Raw genomic sequence first — 19864 nt, 5'->3', positions numbered from 1 at the left:
ATAGAAGTAAGGACATACTGTACCTTCTATTTCAAATGTTTTATTATGTAAGAATTTATAAGAATTAAGAGGGGAAATAAATCATGGCAAGCTACAAAAGACATGAGGCCTAATAATGTGCACTGACCCAAAAGGAAGAATATGCATCAATTCCACATAAAGTTGACTACAGTGTTGTCATTTATTGCAGGAGTAATGGAGCAGAGATAGTGTAACTGCATGCCATAAAATATTCGGTGTATAGGCACTGTACTGTCTGACGCTTTAAAATAATCTAGCCTATGGTTGTTGCATGGCCACTGTTCAGTCTTCATGATAATCTGATTTATGATTGTTGTATGGCTACTGTACTGTCTTCATGATAATCTGACCTGTGGTTATTGTATGACCGCTGTCCGCCTTCTTGATAATCTGACCTATGGTTGTTGTATGGCCACTGTACTGTCTTCATGATAATCTGATTTATGATTATTGTATGGCCACTGTTCAGTCTTCATGATAATCTGATTTATGATTGTTGTATGGCTACTGTTCTGTCTTCATGATAATATGACCTGTGGTTATTGTATGACCACTGTCTGCCTTCTTGATAATCTGACCTACAGTTGTTGTATGGCCCTGTACTGTCTTCATGATAATCTGATTTATGATTGTTGTATGGCTACTGTTCTGTCTTCATGATAATCTGACCTGTGCTTATTGTATGACCACTGTCTGCCTTCTTGATAATCTGACCTATGGTTGTTGTATGGCCACTGTTCTGTCTTCATGATAATCTGATTTATGATTATTGTATGGTCACTGTTCTCTCTTCATGATAATCTGATTTATGATTGTTGTATGGCTACTGTACTGTCTTCATGATCATCTGACTTATAATTATTGTATGGCCATTGTACTGTTTTCACGATAATCTGGCTATTATTATTGTATGACCCTGTACTGTCTTCATGATAATCTGGCTCATGATTGTTGCATGTCACTGTACTGTCTTCAAGATAATCTGGACTATGATTGTTTTATGGCCACTGTATTGTCTTTAAATGGGCACTGTCATTAAAATAAATTTTTGCTATTGCACTCTTTATGGTAAATAGAAAATCTTTCTAATGTACTTTGTTTAAAAAATGAAGTTTTCTAGGTTTTATTTGTGTTTAAAAAAAATGCTACCAGGTGTCTCCCTACTTGTCCAGAGCATACTCCCCCCATCTCTTGCACAGACCTTGCACTCCTGCTGGCCTGGCAGAAGTCCAAAATCAGAAAATGCCGTCTGGAGTACTGAAGGGGGGGGGGGTGCAGCCTTAGCCAATCATAGCTTATCCCACACTGAACTGCTCTGGGCTGTGTGTAGCAGAGTGAGGAAGGGAGTTCTCTTCAAATTATGTCTAGCCTGCTGGGGAATGCCCTTCCCAGTCTGTGAATCTGACTGAGACTGAGCAGAAAATATAGAGCAATATTAAGGTAGAGGAAAAAATAAAAAATAGGGGGTGGTTTATCATAATGGGGGCAGTGAACTAGGAGGATTATAACATTGAACAAGATCATGACAGGTACTCTTTAATGATAATCTGATTTATGGTTATTGTATGGCCACTGTACTGTTTCCATGATAATCTGGCCTACAATTGCTGTGTGGCCACTGTACTGTCTTCATGATAACCTGACCTATGATTATTGTATGGCCACTGTACTGTTTTCATGATTTTCTGTCCTATGATTGTTGTCTGGTCACCGTACTGTTTTCACATTAATCTGGCCTATGAACGTTTACTAAATTTCGTGCTCAATATACACCACTACATTCAAAAACTATGTGGTAAATGACTGTGATGGCTTACTAGAAACTTGCAGTTACTATAGATTAGCAACAAATGCTTTAACCTGAAAAATGTACTTACAGAGTGAAGCCAGTGTTTTCCCATGGAATATGTACGCTAGTCATCCCTAAAATGTCACTCTTAAGTAAATTATTGATCTTTCGGACAAGAGTAGCCTCCTTCCACACAGAGCCATCAACCACAATCATATACGTCTTACAATATGTGATTATCATCATCCTTGTCTGTGTGATCAAGGAGGAACATTCTTTATAGATATTAATTGGTGGAATATACATGAACTTTAAGTAGGGTTATTTCGGATTTATAAATTCCATTTTCAACATTTTTGCATTTCTCTTACCAACTGCTTTCCTCTCATAACAATACTGGAAGAGTAAATTAATAATACAACAAAAGCACCTTCTTTGGACACAGCCATTTACAGAATACCTGTCTTATCCCACAAATAACTTCTATCTGTTGCTCACTTTGATTGTCATTCTGTGATTTGGAGGGGGCGTGTTCTCACGCTCTATGACTCATCTTCCTCCCTGAATTTGCTGTGCTAGTTCTCTTCACCGAATCACTGCAGGCTGCTCTGTAACCTCATCTTATATGATTTCATGCTGCAGTCTGATAATACAGGAGTGAGCACAGAGGAGTGCTAGCCCCACTGTCATTACTGGACTTTGTCCCTGCCTGCCTGTGTTCCAGCTTGGACAAAGATGATGCTGCTGCAGCCGCACAGATTTATGTTCTGGATAACAGAAGAGTTTTTATAAGCCATGATTTCTATAAAGAGGAATTCATTTTTTTTTTTATGAAGTATATTAGAAAGGGTAGTGTTTTGCCAAGATGTACAACACATAAAACGTTTCTGATTTTGGCAGTGCCCATTTAAGGCTTATGGTCTATTCTCAACAACATATAAGGATTAAAAAAGTTTCCATCAGATATTCAAAATGTTTTATATAACAATGATCCAAGGTTTACACTAGTCAAACAGTTTGGCAAAAGTGGGGGTGGTTATGTAAATTACATGTTTTACATAATATTTTTAAAAGGATGAGAGTCCATTTTACATGCGTAGAAATCACAGAACTGATTGTATTTTTATTTTTAGTTTATTTTTCTATTTGGGGGGGAGTTACTTAATCAATTATTGAAAAATAAATACATATTATTGGAAAATGTTAATTAAAAAAGAATATTTTTTTTTTTCATAGTCACTGCACCTGCACTCACATTTAACCCCTGGACATATTTTATTCATACAGTTATCACTTGTATGCGCACTGGTAATCGTGGAATATTACATGAGATGCTTCCTCCAGAATTTTCCGTGATTTACAATTTGGCAAAAAAATCTGCAATTTTGAAGTGAAAAAAATAAAAAATTGCGGCAAAAAAAAAAATTTTGGCGCCAAACTCATCAATTTTGGAGCGAAAAAAACAAAAACAGAAAAAAAGGGGAAGAAAGATGAACATATTTTCAAAGCAGCCCAAGAGAAAAGGTGAGGAGTAAAAAAAAAATTTGATTAATATCATTGCAACAGAAATTACAGTTGTTTTTGAATATCTCTCCCATCATGTGAAATTAAAATGCAGTACAGCAGTTTTGTCTTTAAAGGGTATTCCAGGAAAAAAACTTTTTTTTTCTATCAACTGGCTCCAGAAAGTTAAACAGGTTTGTAAATGACTTCTATTAAAGGGGTACTCCGCCCCTAGACATCTTATCCCCTATCCAAAGGATAGGGGATAAGATGTTAGATCGCCGGGGTCCCGCTGCTGGGGACCCCGGGGATCGCTGCTGCACGTAATGACGGGCAATACAGGGGCTGGAGCATCGTTACGTCACGGCTCCGCCCCTCGTGATGTCACGGCCCGCCCCCGTCAATACAAGTCTATGGGAGGGGGTGTGGCGGTCGTCACGCCCCCTGCCATATACTTGCATTAAGGGGATGGGCCGTGATGTCATGAAAGGGCGGAGCCATGACGTCACGCTGCTCCGGCCCCTGTATCGCCCGTCATTACACACAGAGCGAACTCGGTCTGTGCAGCGCCGATCCCCGGGGTCCCCAGCAGCGGGACCGCGGCGATCTAACATCTTATCCCCTATCCTTTGGATAGGGGATAAGATGCCAGGGGCAGAGTACCCCTTTAAAAAAATCTTAATCCTGCCAATAATTATCAGCTGCTGAAGTTGAGTTGTTTTCTGTCTGGCAACATTGCTCTCTGCTGACATCTCTGCTTGTCTCGGGAACTGAACCGAGTAGAAGAGGTTTACTATGGGGATTTGCTTCTACTCTGGACAGTTGCCGAGACAGATGTCATCAGAGAGGACTTAGACATAAAAAAACAACTCAACTTCAGCAGCTCATTAGTACTGAAAGGTTTTTTAATAGAAGCAATTTACAAATCTGTTTATCTTTCTGGAGCCAGTTGATATATAAAAAATGTTTTTTTCCTGGATAACCCCTTTAAGCTTGTAAAGTAAAAGACTGGACACTCATCCTCATGCCTTTACAGAGCAAACTGTCCCACACTCCCATAAGAAAATAATTTAGATTTTTACTATGAAGACACTAAAGTGACAATAACAACAGTAACTAAAATTTTTCATCAGTAAACTAACTTTGCATCTAGACGTTAAATGAAAAGTATAAGGGTCTCCAGAGAGTAATAATTTATGATGTCTGACTGCTTTACAATTTTTCCTACAAGTTTTACAACAACAATAGACACTAGGGACAAATTATATACTACATAAATTCATAGAAAATCAATATAACTAGAGCAGAGTAAAATTATGGGTAAAACACAATAATGCACTTAGCAAGTGTATATATTATGCTGTGAAGTTTGTTTTTAACTCCTAAAGAGCATATACGTTGTTTTTCTCACTCCTGGCAAAATCACTACACTGTGGACATTCCGCTAGTATGAAAGACTGCATCAGAGTTCTATTGTTATCAACTGGATTCTGCTGCTCTGTTCAGACTGCGGAATACCACCAGTGGAAAGTACATCTGCTCAAAGAATGAATATGCCAAAGCACGTGGCGTCACCTGCTGCGAGCTGACACTGAATGTCCGCAGCATGGACAAATATAGCGGATGGTGATGGCTACCACGGTAGCTGTCACTTAGAGGGATAAAAAAAAAAAAAAAAAAAAAAAGTTAAAATAAGGTTATTAAAAAATCACAGAAAAAAAAATGGGATCACCGCAATTATAATTGCCCAACAAGCAATACATTTATTCCTCTTAAAAAAAAAGAGAAAGTGCCCTAAGAATTACACTAAAATCTCCAGTTTTTTTAAGGACCCTGCATGGTTATAGAAAGTCACTATCACCACTAGATAACATCATTACCTTTTATTTTTCCTGTGACAACACTATGATGGTAAGTAAGAAGGATGTGATAATAATCTCTTACACCACTAGATGGTGTTTGTGTAATCTTCAAATAACATTCACTCTTTTAGATTGTACACATCATCAAAACCTGTGCAAAGGAAAAGTTGCTGAGTTGCCCACAGCAACCAATCCGATCGCTTCTGATTGGTTGCTATTGGCCTTATTAAAAATGAAAGAAGCGATCTGATTGGCTGCTATGGGCAACTGGGCAAGTTTTCTTCCCCACAGGTTTTGATAAATCTCCCCCCATATGCGCTTTTCTCACTGTATCTCAATGATCACTGCGTCTCTAAGTGGCGTTTGTTATCCTCTTTTTTATTTGCCAATCACTGGCATTGTGCCATCACGTATAAACCAAACGGTTCCTACAAAATGCCCTTAGCAACATCTGTTCTAAAAGCGCAAGACAGCCTCTCCAACGTTTTGCTATGATAAAATGAGGGGAATGGCTATGATGAAATAAAGGGAATGGCTATGATGAAATGAGGGGAATGGCTATGATGAAATGAGGGGAATGGCTGTAATGAAATGAGGGGAATGGCTATGATGAAATAAAGGGAATGGCTATGATGAAATGAGGGGAATGGCTATGATGAAATGAGGGGAATGGCTGTAATGAAATGAGGGGAATGGCTATGATGAAATGAGGGGAATGGCTATGATGAAATGAGGGGAATGGCTATGATGAAATGAGGGGAATGGCTATGATGAAATGAGGGGAATGGCTATGATGAAATGAGGGGAATGGCTGTAATGAAATGAGGGGAATGGCTATGATGAAATGAGGGGAAGGGCTATGATGAAATAAAGGGAATGGCTATGATGAAATTAGAGGAATGGCTATGATGAAATGAGGGGAATGGCTATGATGAAATGAGGGGAATGGCTATGATAAAATTAGGTGAATGGCTATGATGAAATGAGGGGAATGGCTATGATGAAAAGAGGGGAATGGCAATGATGAAATGAGGGGAATGACTATGATGAAATGAGGGGAATGGCTATGATGAAATGAGGGGAATGGCTATGATGAAATGAGGGGAATGGCTATGATTAAATGAGGGGAACGTCTATGATGAAATGAGGGGAATGGCTATGATGAAATGAGGGGAATGGCTATGATGAAATGAGGGGAATGGCTATGATGAAATGAGGGGAATGGCTGTAATGAAATGAGGGGAATGGCTATGATGAAATGAGGGGAATGGCTATGATGAAATGAGGGGAATGGCTATGATTAAATGAAGGGAATGGCTATGATGAAATGGGGGGAATGGCTATGATGAAATGAGGGGAATGGCTGTGATGAAATGAGGGGAATGTCTATGATGAAATGAGAGGAATGGCTATGATGAAATGAGGGGAATGGCTATGATGAAATGAGGGAAGGGCTATGATGAAATGAGAGGAATGGCTGTAATAAAATGAGGGGAATGGCTATGATTAAATGAGGGGAAAGTCTATGATGAAATGAGAGGAATGGCTATGATGAAATGAGAGGAATGGCTGTAATGAAATGAAGGGAATGGCTATGATCAAATAAAGGGAATGGCTATAAAGAAATTAGGAGAATGGCTATGATAAAATGAAGGTAATGACTATAATAAAATGAGGGATATGGCAATAAAGAAATGGCTATGATAAAATAAAGGGAATGGCTATAAAGAAATTAGGTAAATGGCTATGATAAAATGAGAGGAATGGCTGTAATGAAATAAAGGGAATGGCTATGATAAAATGAGGGGAATGGCTATGATGAAATGAGGGGAATGGCTATGATGAAATGAGGGGAATGGCTATGATGAAATGAGGGGAATGGCTATGATGAAATGAGGGGAATGACTATGATGAAATGAGGGGAATGGCTATGATGAAATGAGGGGAATGGCTATGATGAAATGAGGGGAATGGCTATGATGAAATGAGAGGAATGGCTATGATGAAATGAGGGGAATGGCTATGATGAAATGAGGGGAATGGCTATGATGAAATGAGGGGAATGGCTATGATGAAATGAGGGGAATGGCTATGATGAAATGAGGGGAATGGCTATGATGAAATGAGGGGAATGACTATGATGAAATGAGGGGAATGGCTATGATGAAATGAGAGGAATGGCTATGATGAAATGAGGGGAATGGCTATGATGAAATGAGGGGAATGGCTATGATGAAATGAGGGGAATGGCTATGATGAAATGAGGGGAATGGCTATGATGAAATGAGGGGAATGGCTATGATGAAATGAGGGGAATGGCTATGATGAAATGAGGGGAATGGCTATGATGAAATGAGGGGAATGACTATGATGAAATGAGGGGAATGGCTATGATGAAATGAGGGGAATGGCTATGATGAAATGAGGGGAATGGCTATGATGAAATGAGGGGAATGGCTATGATGAAATGAGGGGAATGGCTATGATGAAATGAGGGGAATGGCTATGATGAAATGAGAGGAATGGCTATGATGAAATGGGGGGAATGGCTATGATGAAATGGGGGGAATGGCTATAATGAAATGAGTGAATTGGTGAATGTAGTTAGGATTTTTTTAAAGTAGGAAAATAAAATAAAACCTACAGAAATTGGGTATCATTGTAATGGTATGGACCTACAAAATACAGATAAGGTGTCATTTTTACCGGAAAGTGCACTGCATAAGTTTTTTTTTGGTCGCAGATTTGGTTATAAAATAGGTGAAGTAATTACAAAGCACAATTGGTTATGCAAAAAACAAGCCCATATATGGATCTGTAGGTGCATATTTGAAAGCGTTATGATTTTTAGAAGGGGAGGAGGGAAAAACAAAAGTGCAAAAATGAAAAAAACAATCGTCGGGTCCTTAAAATGGTATTGGTCCTTAAGCGGTTAATTAAAATGTATTCAAATCTATGGCTCAGTATAAACTTTATTTATTCTGCAAATCCAGACCCTGTTCTAAAATTTTGGGAACAACTGCTGCATGGACCATGTACATATGCTTTTCAGCTACGATTACTCTGGTTAATCTGCGCTCATTATAAGCATACACAATAAATCTATAAATTGTATTACAAGCATAGGTTATCAAATGCATACTGTCTACACAGTTCAACTCATTGAAAAACAACTTCTCTAAAAGGAAGAAAACTATCTCTAGTGCCAATTTTGGGTAGCTACCCTGTAAATTAAAGGGGTATTCCAGGAAAATATTTTTTTAGATCAACTGGCTCCAGAAAGTTAAACAGATTCCTCTACTGAGGAAAGGGTCGTCTACAAAGTACCCTGAAACGCATCTAGAGAAGGAAACTATTACCGCATGACCACCGCAATCCACAAACCGCTATTTTCCTACCTCCGATACCACTCCTGCCAAACTCCGTTATTCGCTGCTTCTACACCTGGCTGTATTTCATCTGCTTTACCACCAGACGCCGAGAGATCCTCCACGAGGCTTTCCTTTGTTTCCGGAGTAGATCAATCTGTCTCCGAGTGTGCTTCCATCTCCGGAGTTACTCTGTGACCGATGACTTCTCTTCGGCCTGTGGCAACCGGGCCCATCACCGCAAGCGCATGCCAGCGCTGGACACAGCCTCCACAACACTTGCCATCTATCTCTCGGACGTCCAGCCACAAAATCACATCATCTATGGGAGTTGGTAATTATACTAATTTATGAACTGTTTGAAACTTTACGATCATGTTTGCACAAAATTGGAGTAGCGGAAGAATATACTATACATGCGGATTTTAAAATATTAATCCATCTTATTACAACACTATCACCTCCCCACAAGGGCCCTGTGGAAGGAGATATTTATGCATTTGATTATTATTTATATTATTTTTATTTTTATGTCTCATTTGTAATTATTTTATATTAAATTTTGTACATCATTTAAAGTGAAGCACAGTCCGACTTTATTCTTCTGTAATTTATATAATCATGTACCATTTATGGTATTAGTCTAGAGGCATTTGGTACCCCCTTTCATTCTTTATAAATTATTTTATATTTGTATTTTTTGGTGTAAATACTTTCCATATAGCCTTGACTAATTTATTTTGTGAGCTGCACATACCCCAATTTTTCCTAATTTACAAATCTGTTTAACTTTCTGGAGCCAGTTGATATATATATAAAAAGTTTTTTTCCTGGAATACCCCCTTTAAAGTCCAATCCATGAAAGAGCCTTGAGACATGACTTGGGATTTTAGACAAAAAGATAACCATCTGTATCAGTACATAGATGCTGCTTGGCTGGGTGAGAGACCATTCATTTGGCTTTAAAACAAAAGACAGACAGCTCTCTATAGTGTGATACTGTTGTTGCACAGAGAAATTAAAGCTGGTGGGTATTACACTTACCCCAATGGGTTACACTCCACCAAGTCCAACAATGGATCAAGGCGTGGAATATAAATAAGGTGTCCGGCAGCCACTCCTAGTCTCCTCAAATATAGACAAAACGTAAAAAAAAACTCCAGGGTGTGGACGGGATAAATAGGTGCTCAAACACCAGGTAACAGGATAAAAAATGTTATTCACCCATAATGCAACATGTTTCACAGCACAGCTGCTTCATCAGGCATCATGCCTGATGAAGCAGCTGTGCTGTGAAACGCGTTGCATTATGGGTGAATAAAACTTTTTATCCTGTTACCTGGTGGTTGAGCGCCCGTTTATCACGTCCACACCCTGGAGGTTTTTTTACATTCATGTAGCTTTGGAACATTAGAAGGGAGGAGGATTAAAAGACCCACGATCATGCATTTATATTCATCTAGCCATGAATCTAAACAAGACTGGGCCACCATAGTGCAGCACCATAGAATATGAAGCTTGGCAGACACTTCAATGTCTACACAATTGTAGAAGCTCCACATACACTTTACATATGAAACTAGCAATCCACAGCTGTCCCAGATGAGAATACCAGATGCATCATGCTGAATCCAATGTACCTGTCATACCATAAGATGCTCCATAGGCCAAAATAGGGGACAACAGTAGACATATGCATAAATTCACCACAGCTGCCGAGAATTTTTTTTTTGCAGCATGCGACCTTCTTTGATCTTATGCCACCATGCCACAGAGCAACTATGCTGGTTCGCTGTAGACAGATTAAACAGTAAGACGAGGTTTTACACACACAGGGTTTTTCATTTAGTTTTTTGAGCCACAGCCCTTTCTTTACATTTCTTTTTCAATCCACTTCTGGCTTTGGCTCAAAAGCTCAATATAAAACAGCCACAAAAAAGACAAGGATAATAAAAAAAAAAAAAAAAAACTCAAGAAGCAGCTAACCTGTTTGTTTATTTATTTTCTTTTTTTATAAAACAAAGATAAGTAATAAAATTGCATGTATATAATATATGTTTTTCATTTAATGATTATTTATGATTATTCATTATTATTATTCACTTCAGCTAAATAACCTAAATAATACCCATTTGTAAATATCCATATGTAAAAAGACAGATATTGTACAGTCAGTTTATTATAGGGACTTTTATGGATGAGCTTTGGAGTTGTAGTTTTGCAACAGCTGGAGGCACACTGGTTGGGGAAACAGCGTTGTACTGTATACTCCCCCGCTGCTGTCTATCACAGCTCTGCACTACAGGGGATGAGGAGTCAGGGCAGCAAAAATGTCTCCATTCACCCCATCCTGCCCCTCTTTACATTCACCCCCCTGCACCCATTAACTCCCCTACACCCATTAACCCTATCCTGCCCCTCATTCCATTAACCCCCCTGCTTCCATTACCCCCCTGCACCCATTAACCCCCCTGATCCTTTCATTTATCCTATCCTGCCCCTTATTCCATTACCCCCTCTGCTTCCATTAACCCCCCCTCCTCCTCACCTGTGCGCTGATGCGGCTGCTGGGAAGTGCCCCTGTCATCAGTGCAGTAAGGTGGGCGCTTCCCGCCCGGACACAGGATCCTCTCTGGCGGAAGCGTTCAGCGCAGGATGCTGACGCTTCGACCAGGAGGGAATTTGAAATTTTCATCTAAAGTGCCCAATGCGCTATTATGCGCCACGGCCACTTTAGAACAGTGAGCAGCAGCGGAGCAGCTCACGTGCGTTGTGTGAGGGGCCCCGCCGCTCTTTCAAAGATCAGCGGGCCCCCTCACAGGCGGTCTGTCCGCCCCCGAAGCGCTCGCTCCCCTCGGTCCTGTGGCGTGCACTAGGGGCCTCAGGAGCAGGCGCCGGAACTAGAAGAAATGCGGCGCAATGCTCTGCCTTACGCCGCAGGACCAAGGGGAGCGGGCGCTTGTTATGAACACTCCCTGAAGTAGGTGAAGAGAGGGGAGAGGTGGACTGGAGCAGGGAGCCAGCTCGGGGCTCCGGGAAACATCAGAGCCAGGGGATGCAGTTTCTGCGCTTTCCCCTGGCTCTGATTGCAAAGAGGAGCTGGCCTGAAACTGCAGGGGGAGTGGGGATGAGGAGTCTCATCCTGCTCTCCCCTGACAGAGCGGAGCCGTGAGCTCTGTAATTCATTCATGGGTGGGGGGAGGGGCCCCACCGGTATAGCGGTATGGGGCAAAATTCATACCATTGGAGAAAAAAAAACGGTATCCGATATGAACCGGTATACCGCCCAGCCCTAGTTTGTACTCTCTGGCGACACTATCAGATAAGAGCTGCAGAAATTCATCTTGGGAATAGTACAAGAATGTCCTTTAGTAATCGCTACATGAGGATACAACATTTGATTAGAAAAAACAAATGTAAAATTTGGTGATCACTGTAAGAATGTGTTTTCCAAAAAGAGCACATTGGCAGCTAACTATATTTTTTGAAGAATATAAGAGTAACAACAAATATGGCCTCCATTATGCCTCAAATAAGCGCTGATAGATTCCTGAGGCTAGACTGATTCTCCACTGGAAAAACTATCTATACAATGTCATAGCCCCGCCCCCTCATGATGTCACATCACGCCCCCTCAATGCAAGTCTATGGGAGGGGGCATTTTTTGTGCCATAATCTGAAGTTTCTAGTGCTACCATTTTGATTGATTTTTATTCATTTTTTCATGATATAAGAAGTGACCAAAAAGAAGCTATTTTGGACTTTGACATTTTTTTTCCCCTACGCCATTGACCGTGAGGTTTAATTAATTATATATTTTTATAATTCGGACATTTTTGCACGCATCGATACCACATATGTTTATTTTTATTTACACTGTTTTTTTATGGGGAAAGGGGGGTGATTCAAACTTTTATTAGGGAAGGGGTTAAATGATCTTTATTAACTTTTTTAAAACTTTTTTCTTTTTTTTTTGCAGTGTTATGGCTCCCATGGGGGCTATAACACTGCACACATCTGATCTTTTACATCAATCTTTGTTATCTCATATGATAACATTGATTGATGATTCTGCCACTTGACTGCTCATGCCTGGATCTCAGGCACTGAGCAGTCATTTGGCGATCAGTGACGCAGGAGGAAGGTAAGGACCGACCTTGTGTCTGCTAGCTGTTCGGGATGCCGCGATTTAGCCACAACATATAGTTACATAGTTTGTAAGGTTGGAAAAAAAGACAAGAGTCCATCAAGTTCTATCTAAAACCCTACTGTGCTGATCCAGAGGTAGGCAAAAATCCCTCATGAGGCTGATGCCAATTGTCCCATGAAAGAGGAAAAATTTATTTCTGACTCCAATATGTCAATCAGAATAAAACCCTGGATCAACGTTCTATAACCCATAAATCTAGTATCCCTAACTTGTAATATGATATTTTTCCAGATTTTCGGCAGCGGAAATTCCACAGCAGATTTAGTTGATTTTAATAGAGTCTGCTGCTGATTTTTTGCTGCGGAGAATCCGCTGTGGCTAAAATAAGTGGAATAATTCTAATAACAGAAATGGATTAAGCACTGTCAGATTCAAAAATGATTTATATGTTGTACATCTTGGAAAAACCTTAACTTTTCTAATATACTTCATAAGAACATTTTATTTCCTTTTTATTGAAATCATGGCCAAAGTCCAGTAAGTGAGGGAGGGCTACCACTCCTCTGTGCTCTCTCCTGTCTGATAGTACTCCACTGTGCTCTTCCCTGTCTGATAGGACTCCTCTGTGCTCTCTCCTGTCTGATAGGACTCCTCTGTGCTCTCTCCTGTCTGATAGTACACCTCTGTGCTCTCTCCTGTCTGATTGGACTCCTCTGTGCTCTCTCCTGTCTGATAGTACACCTCTGTGCTCTCTCCAGTCTGACAGTACTCCTCTGTGCTCTCTCCTGTCTGATAGGACTCCTCTGTGTTCTCTCCTGTCTGATAATACTCCTCTGTGCTCTCTCCTATCTGATAGCACTCCTCTGTGCTCTCTCCTGTCTGATAGTACACCTCTGTGCTCTCTCCTGTCTGATAGGACTCCTCTGTGCTCTCTCCTGTCTGATAGGATTCCTCTGTGCTCTCTCCTGTCTGATAGGACTCCTCTGTGCTCTCTCCTATCTGATAGGACTCATCTGTGCTCTCTCCTGTCTCATAGTACACCTCTGTGCTCTCTCTTTTCTGATAGCACTCCTGTGTGCCCTCTCCTGTCTGATAGCACTCCTCTGTGCTCTCTCCTGTGTGATAGCACTCCTCTGTGTTCCCTCCTGTCTGATAGGACTCCTCTGTGCTCTCTCCTGTCTGATAGGACTCCTCTGTGTTCTCTCCTGTCTGATAATACTCCTCTGTGCTCTCTCGTATCTGATAGCACTCCTCTGTGCTCTCTCCTGTCTGATAGTACTCCTCTGTGCTCTATTCTGTCTGATAATACTCATATGTGCTCTCTCCTGTCTGATAGGACTCCTCTGTGTTCTCTCCTGTATGAGAATACTCCTCTGTGCTTTCTCCTGCCTGATAGTACTCCTCTCTGCTCTCTCCTAATAGTAGTCCTCTGTGCTCTCTCCTGTCTGATAGCACTCCTCTGCGCTCTCTCTTGTCTGATGGGACTCCTCTGTGCTCTCCTGTCTGATAGGACTCCTCTGTGCCCTCTCCTGTCTGATAGGGCTCTGCTGGGCTCTCTCCTGTATAATAGCACTCCTCTGTGCTCTCTCCTGTCTGATAGGACTCCTCTGTGCTTGCTCCTGTCTAATAGTACTCCTCTGTGCTCTCTGCTATCCTATCAGACAGCACAAAGGAGTTGTAATGTCCCAGTACAGAACATGGTGACCTGGGGGCTCTCCTGCAGTGTCTCCCCTGCTGTTATTATAAGTGTCATTTATTGTCATAGGATGATAGTCAGTGTATTAATGTATAGCTAGTCTAAAGGACCTGTGGGATGTCTGAAGGACCTGTGGAAGGTCACATATTATGTTTATGTTATCACATGATGTTACCCAGAGGGCACCAGGTTAACACATGACTCGCAGCTTGACCAATGGGCTTTGGCTCAGCACCCTCTATATAAGGGGGCCGCCATTACAATTCACTCTTTTTCTGCTGAGGACCGCAAAGCACAGACATCACAGACCCTGAGTCCAGTACACCTTGAGGCCACAAATCCTGCAACATTGTCAGTAAGTCATCTCATCTATGTCTGCTGTCTCTACTATAAAATCAAGACATTGATCGAGTCTATTCTAGTCTGCGTGGCTGAACTAAAGTCTATTACAATAACTACTGCAGGGCCCTTTCCGTGTTACTGGTCAACTCTCTGGGATTCTTGCCTAGATGTGAAGATAATAACACCTGTCTTAACTCAGTGAAGCCTCCGTTAAACCATAACTTGGTTGTGGACTCTCTTTTCACTGCTTAGCCATTGTTATAGTGGAGATATCGTTTGTGTGGTTCCGGTACCCAAAAACCACTCTGGCGTCACGAACATTAGGGGTTAATAACACCTTGCCCCTGGGGTTAATACTATCTTGCCCCATCCACCTACACCGCTACACCCCGTGGTCCCACCATTCACCGTGGATCCTTTCGATAGGGGATAAGATGTTTTTGCCCGGAATACCCCTTTAAGGCTAGTAGTGAGAATTATGTTACATGCATAGTCCAAATGTCCTGTTGTTATTAATTCACTGTTTTGCATAGTCAAGTCATCAACTGCATAGTCAAAGGTCCTTAAAGGGGTACTCCGTACGACCGCCACGCCCCCTCCCATAGACTTGTATTGAGGGGGCGGGCCGTGACATCATGAGGGGCGGAGCCGTTACGTCACGATGCTCTGGCCCCTGTATTGCCCGTCATTATGCGCAGAGCAAACTCGCTTTGTGCAGTAATGATAGCGGGGTGCCGCAGCGGCGATTCCGGGGGTCCCCAGCAGCGGGACCCCGGCGATCTGACATCTTATCCTCTATCCTTTGGATAGGGGATAAGATGTCAAGGGGCGGAGTACCCCTTTAAAGTAAAGCTATGTATTGGCCCAAGTCATTATTAATCCTGTTCTTGGTTGAACACCAAAAAAAAATCAGAGCATGTATGGACAATATTACAGAGACTCTTATGTTATCAGTTTTACCAAAGAAAATTTACCAGCCTGGAATGGACGTTTGTGTGTAAAAATGCCTCAGGACTGCATCCGGCCCCAGGGCCACCTCGACCCTCAACTCTAACAGAACCTACATTGAGGGCGACTTGTGTTAAGTAGGGGGGTTTGTAATGTCCTAGTACAGGACATGGTCCTACACTATACTTAGGCCCTGTCAGGTTGAGTCCCTCAGTGTCCTGGGGGCTCTCCTGTAGTGACTCCCCTGCTGTTATTGTAAGTGTAATTTAATGTCATAGGTTTATAGTCAGTGTATTAATGTATAGCTAGTCTAAAGGACCCGTGAGATGTTGTCTAAAGGACCTGTGAAATGTCACATGTTATGTTGTCACATGATGTTACCCAGAGAGCCCCAGCTTAACCTATGACCCGCAGCTTGACCAATGGGCTTTGACTCAGCCCCCTTCTATATAAGGGGGCGGCCATTACAATTCTCTCAGACTCTTCTTTACTGTGACCAGCAAACACCAGATACCTCAGTGCTAGTGACCAGCACCTGGAAGGCAAAGCTACAGTCATTCCAGTAAGTCAAAAGTCTATGTCTGCTGTCACTACCCATAGTCAAGTCCAGTCTAAAGTCAAGCCTCAATATAATTATCTAAAGTCTAATTGGTCCCAGCAAGCTGCAAGGTCATTCTGTGTTCCTGGCCACCTCTCTGGGATTCTGGCCAAGCTGTGAGGATAATACCATCTAAACTCAGTAAAGCCTCCATTAAACCATAACTTTGTTGTGGACTCTCATTTCACTGCCTAGCCATTGGAATAGTGAAGATACCGTTTGTGTGGTTCAGGTACCCAAAAACGAATCTGGCATCATGAACATTAGGGGTTAATAACACCTTGCCCCTGGGGTTAATACCATCTTGCCCCATCCACCTACACTGCTATACCCCATGGTCTTGCCATTCACCATGGGTCACCACAGAGTGCTAACCCATCTTCACTTACTGGACTTTGTCCATGCCTGTGCTTCAGCTTGGACAAAGCCATGATTTTATAAGCCATGATTTCTGTAAAAAGGAAATCAAATTTTCTTATAAAGTATCTTAGAAAGGCTAATGTTTGCCAAGATGTACAACATATAAAACATGGCCATTTAAAATATATTATTGAAAGTCTTCCTTTATTGATATGTTTTCTAAATGGTGAATGAAATGTTAAATTAGTATGCACCCTCCTAAATTAATACAGTACTATTTAAATTCCATAATCATCCTTTATATGAAAGATTTGATTTACCTGTGTTACTAACATTGAAAAGACATGGAAAACACTGGACAGATGTTTGCATTTTTGCTGCAACAGCACAGAAGACAGTGACCTTCCTATTTGTTGGGAGCTGTCAAGTATATAAGGCAGTGTTTCCCAACCAGGGCACCTCCAGCTATTGCAAAACTACCATTTCCAGCCTGCCGGACAGGTTTTGGCTGTCTCGGCAGGCTGGGAGTCTTAGTTTTGAAACAGCTGGAGGCACCTTGGTTGGGAAACACTGATATGAGGTGTGTATTACTAAAGATACTATACAGTTAATGGATCTTTTGGTCACCCCAAAGTTACATTACATGCAAAGGGCACTAGGTTCCTCACATCCCAATTTCATCCTCTGTATCCTTCACATGTCAGAAAACAGCACCTCAGTGTGGGCTAATAAAAATGCAGATATAAGTGCTGAAAAAAAAAGACTTTACTATTTTCTAAGCTTAGGGTTAGACACATATCTTTAACCTCTATTTAATACTGAGACTATTTGCCTGAACTGCCTAAAATAGATAACTGGATAAATGGACAGACTGATATTTCCCATAAAAAGTGAACTTTCTTTTTCCCCATAAAAAGTTTGTGACATCACAGGTGTAATATTTTAATTTTAAGTATCTATTTACATAAACCAACATACAATAAGTTTGTTCTGACTGGAGACTATGGTTAGCAAACCCAAACTACAGACCACAAATACGCGGTATAACAAATGAAAATTCAATCTAATTGTAACATTTACGGTAAGTAATGTCACTTAATAAAGAGTATTTTTTGCTGACTGCTAACAGCTCATCATGTGAAGCCCTAAACCTCGGAGAAAAAAAAACCATGTCAGATTTGATAAAACAGCGATAACATACCCAATGATAGGGATTTTCTTACCTTTTCCTTATCTCTCTAGCCGTGTACGGCATTCTGCAGTGTAGCCAAATATCTCAGAGTTTTATTGCAGATTAACAAGGAGGCCACTTAAAGCCTGTCCTCATCCGTAGCTTCATTCTACTCCAATTTGCTTAGGGCGATGACATACCAAGCTTTTAAGATGTTTGAATTGAAACTTATATAATCGTACGTAGGATGAAACTCACTGACCTAATTTTGATAACAGTTTTTTTTTTTATATATTTGCTTTTCATCTGGATGTGATGAAACCCTCTCCGGAGAATATTTTATTAAAATGGGTCCAACTTTTAACTTAGTTTGCAGATTCAAAAATAAATAAATAAAATACTGAAAATATTTTTTAGCATGGATCATTAAAAGAGTTTTCTGGGATAATGATAAATTATGCACTAATCCAATATACTATTTATCTCACTGTTATAGAGACCTAAATGTATGGAAGGAAGTTCCGCTGTCTGAATGGGACTGCAAAATCCCATTAAAATCAGGGGGCAGTAAAATATGGCGGAATTCCGCATGGAAATTCCACTATGTGAACACTGCCTTACTGGTGCTTGTTGTGAATTTTGGGCTTTTCCTGATGTGATGTAAGTGCATGTGGTCTCTTAAAGGGGTACTCCGGCGCTTAGACATCTTATCCCCTAGCCAAAGGATAGAGGATAAGATGCCTGATCGCGGGGGTCCCGTGTTCACGCTCCGGGATCTTATTTTAACGGGGTGCAGTGTGCAAGATCACGGGGGTCCCCTGTGGCGGGACCCTCACGATCAGGCATCTTATCCCCTATCCTTTGGATATTTATTTCTGAAATACCTTTATCTGAAGTACTCACTGTGATAAAGACTCCCCCTCCTCCCTCACCTCATGCAGTGCTTCCCAACCAGGGTGCCTCCAGCTGTTCCAAAACTACAGTTCCCAGCATGCCCACACATCATTTGGCTGTGCAGGCATGCTGGGAGTTTTAGTTTTGCAACAGCTGGAGGCATATGATTGTAGTCCCCCTTTATTACACACACACACACACACACACACTGGCTTCATATATTCGTACACATACACATTAGATAGACACACTGATATACAAACATACACATATATCCACACACACATACATGCAGGGACACTAACTTTTTTGTCTGCAATGCAATGTGTTTCTGCCTCTCTCACACAGCAGACATCAGTGAGAGCCCGGCAGCAGCCTTCGTGCCCCTCCCCTTCCCCTTCTCTTCACATGAGTCTGCAGTGTGTACAGCCCCAACCCCCCTCCAACGTCCAGAATGGAGTAGTGTACACAGAAGGACTGAATGCATTCCAGAAGGCAGGGGGGCAGTTGTTTGACTGGCTTTTTCAGTATGAAATACTGGAAATTTTCTAATGAAAGCAATTGCAAAACCTATTGGTTTTGCATGCTTTACAACATATCAAAAGTTTTTATATCTGACAGTGCCTATTTAAAGGGGAATTCCGGGATTTTTTATTTGACTGTGCTACAGGGGCTGTAAAGTTAGTGTAATTCATAATATAGTGTCTGTACCTGTGTTTCATGGTGGCCTAGCAATTCTTCTGTGATTTTCGCTCCGATGTTTTTTTTTAATAGGATACAAAATGAGTGCTGATCAGAGGGAGCCTGTCTGCTTCAATGGGTGGAGCGACCGCTGGGTGGGACGAAGATCATTCTGTTTTGCAACAGCTGGAGGCACCATGATCAGAAAACAGCGGTCTATTGCATTGAAAGCATATCAGGTGTGTTTCAATGGGTGGGGTGGCTGATGTGTGGGAGGGAAAAAAGTGACCTCACAATTACAAACAAGAAATCATAGGATTTGTAGTTTAGGGGAACAAACTCCAACAGGAAATAGCCAGTTCACAAAAAGCTAGCCTCAGCGTTATGATAATCTTAAAACATAGCAATTTAGCCTCAAGACAAGTGAAGATCCTTCCAAAGCATGTCCATTACTGTGTGGCAGGTACGTACTAAAATCACC

General features: G+C 41.3%; 1 protein-coding gene across 17 annotated transcripts in view; it reads right to left on the bottom strand.

The window, feature by feature from the left end:
* RIMS1 (regulating synaptic membrane exocytosis 1) overlaps positions 1 to 19864 on the bottom strand; it is a 423664-nt gene that overhangs the window by 81212 nt on the left and 322588 nt on the right. Inside the window, exon 1 of one of the 17 annotated variants that reach the window (XM_056565859.1) lies at positions 17861 to 17966. The exons of the other annotated variants lie outside the window; for them this stretch is intronic. The gene's annotated coding sequence lies outside the window, so the exon portion shown is untranslated. Of the gene's footprint in view, positions 1 to 17860; positions 17967 to 19864 lie in introns of those variants that run through there. 17 annotated transcript variants of the gene reach the window in all.

This window comes from Hyla sarda, chromosome 3 (genome assembly GCF_029499605.1).
Source record: "Hyla sarda isolate aHylSar1 chromosome 3, aHylSar1.hap1, whole genome shotgun sequence".
NCBI lineage: Eukaryota > Metazoa > Chordata > Amphibia > Anura > Hylidae > Hyla > Hyla sarda.
Note: the sequence above shows the minus strand (reverse complement) of the source record. Positions and strands in the feature narration are given on the sequence as shown.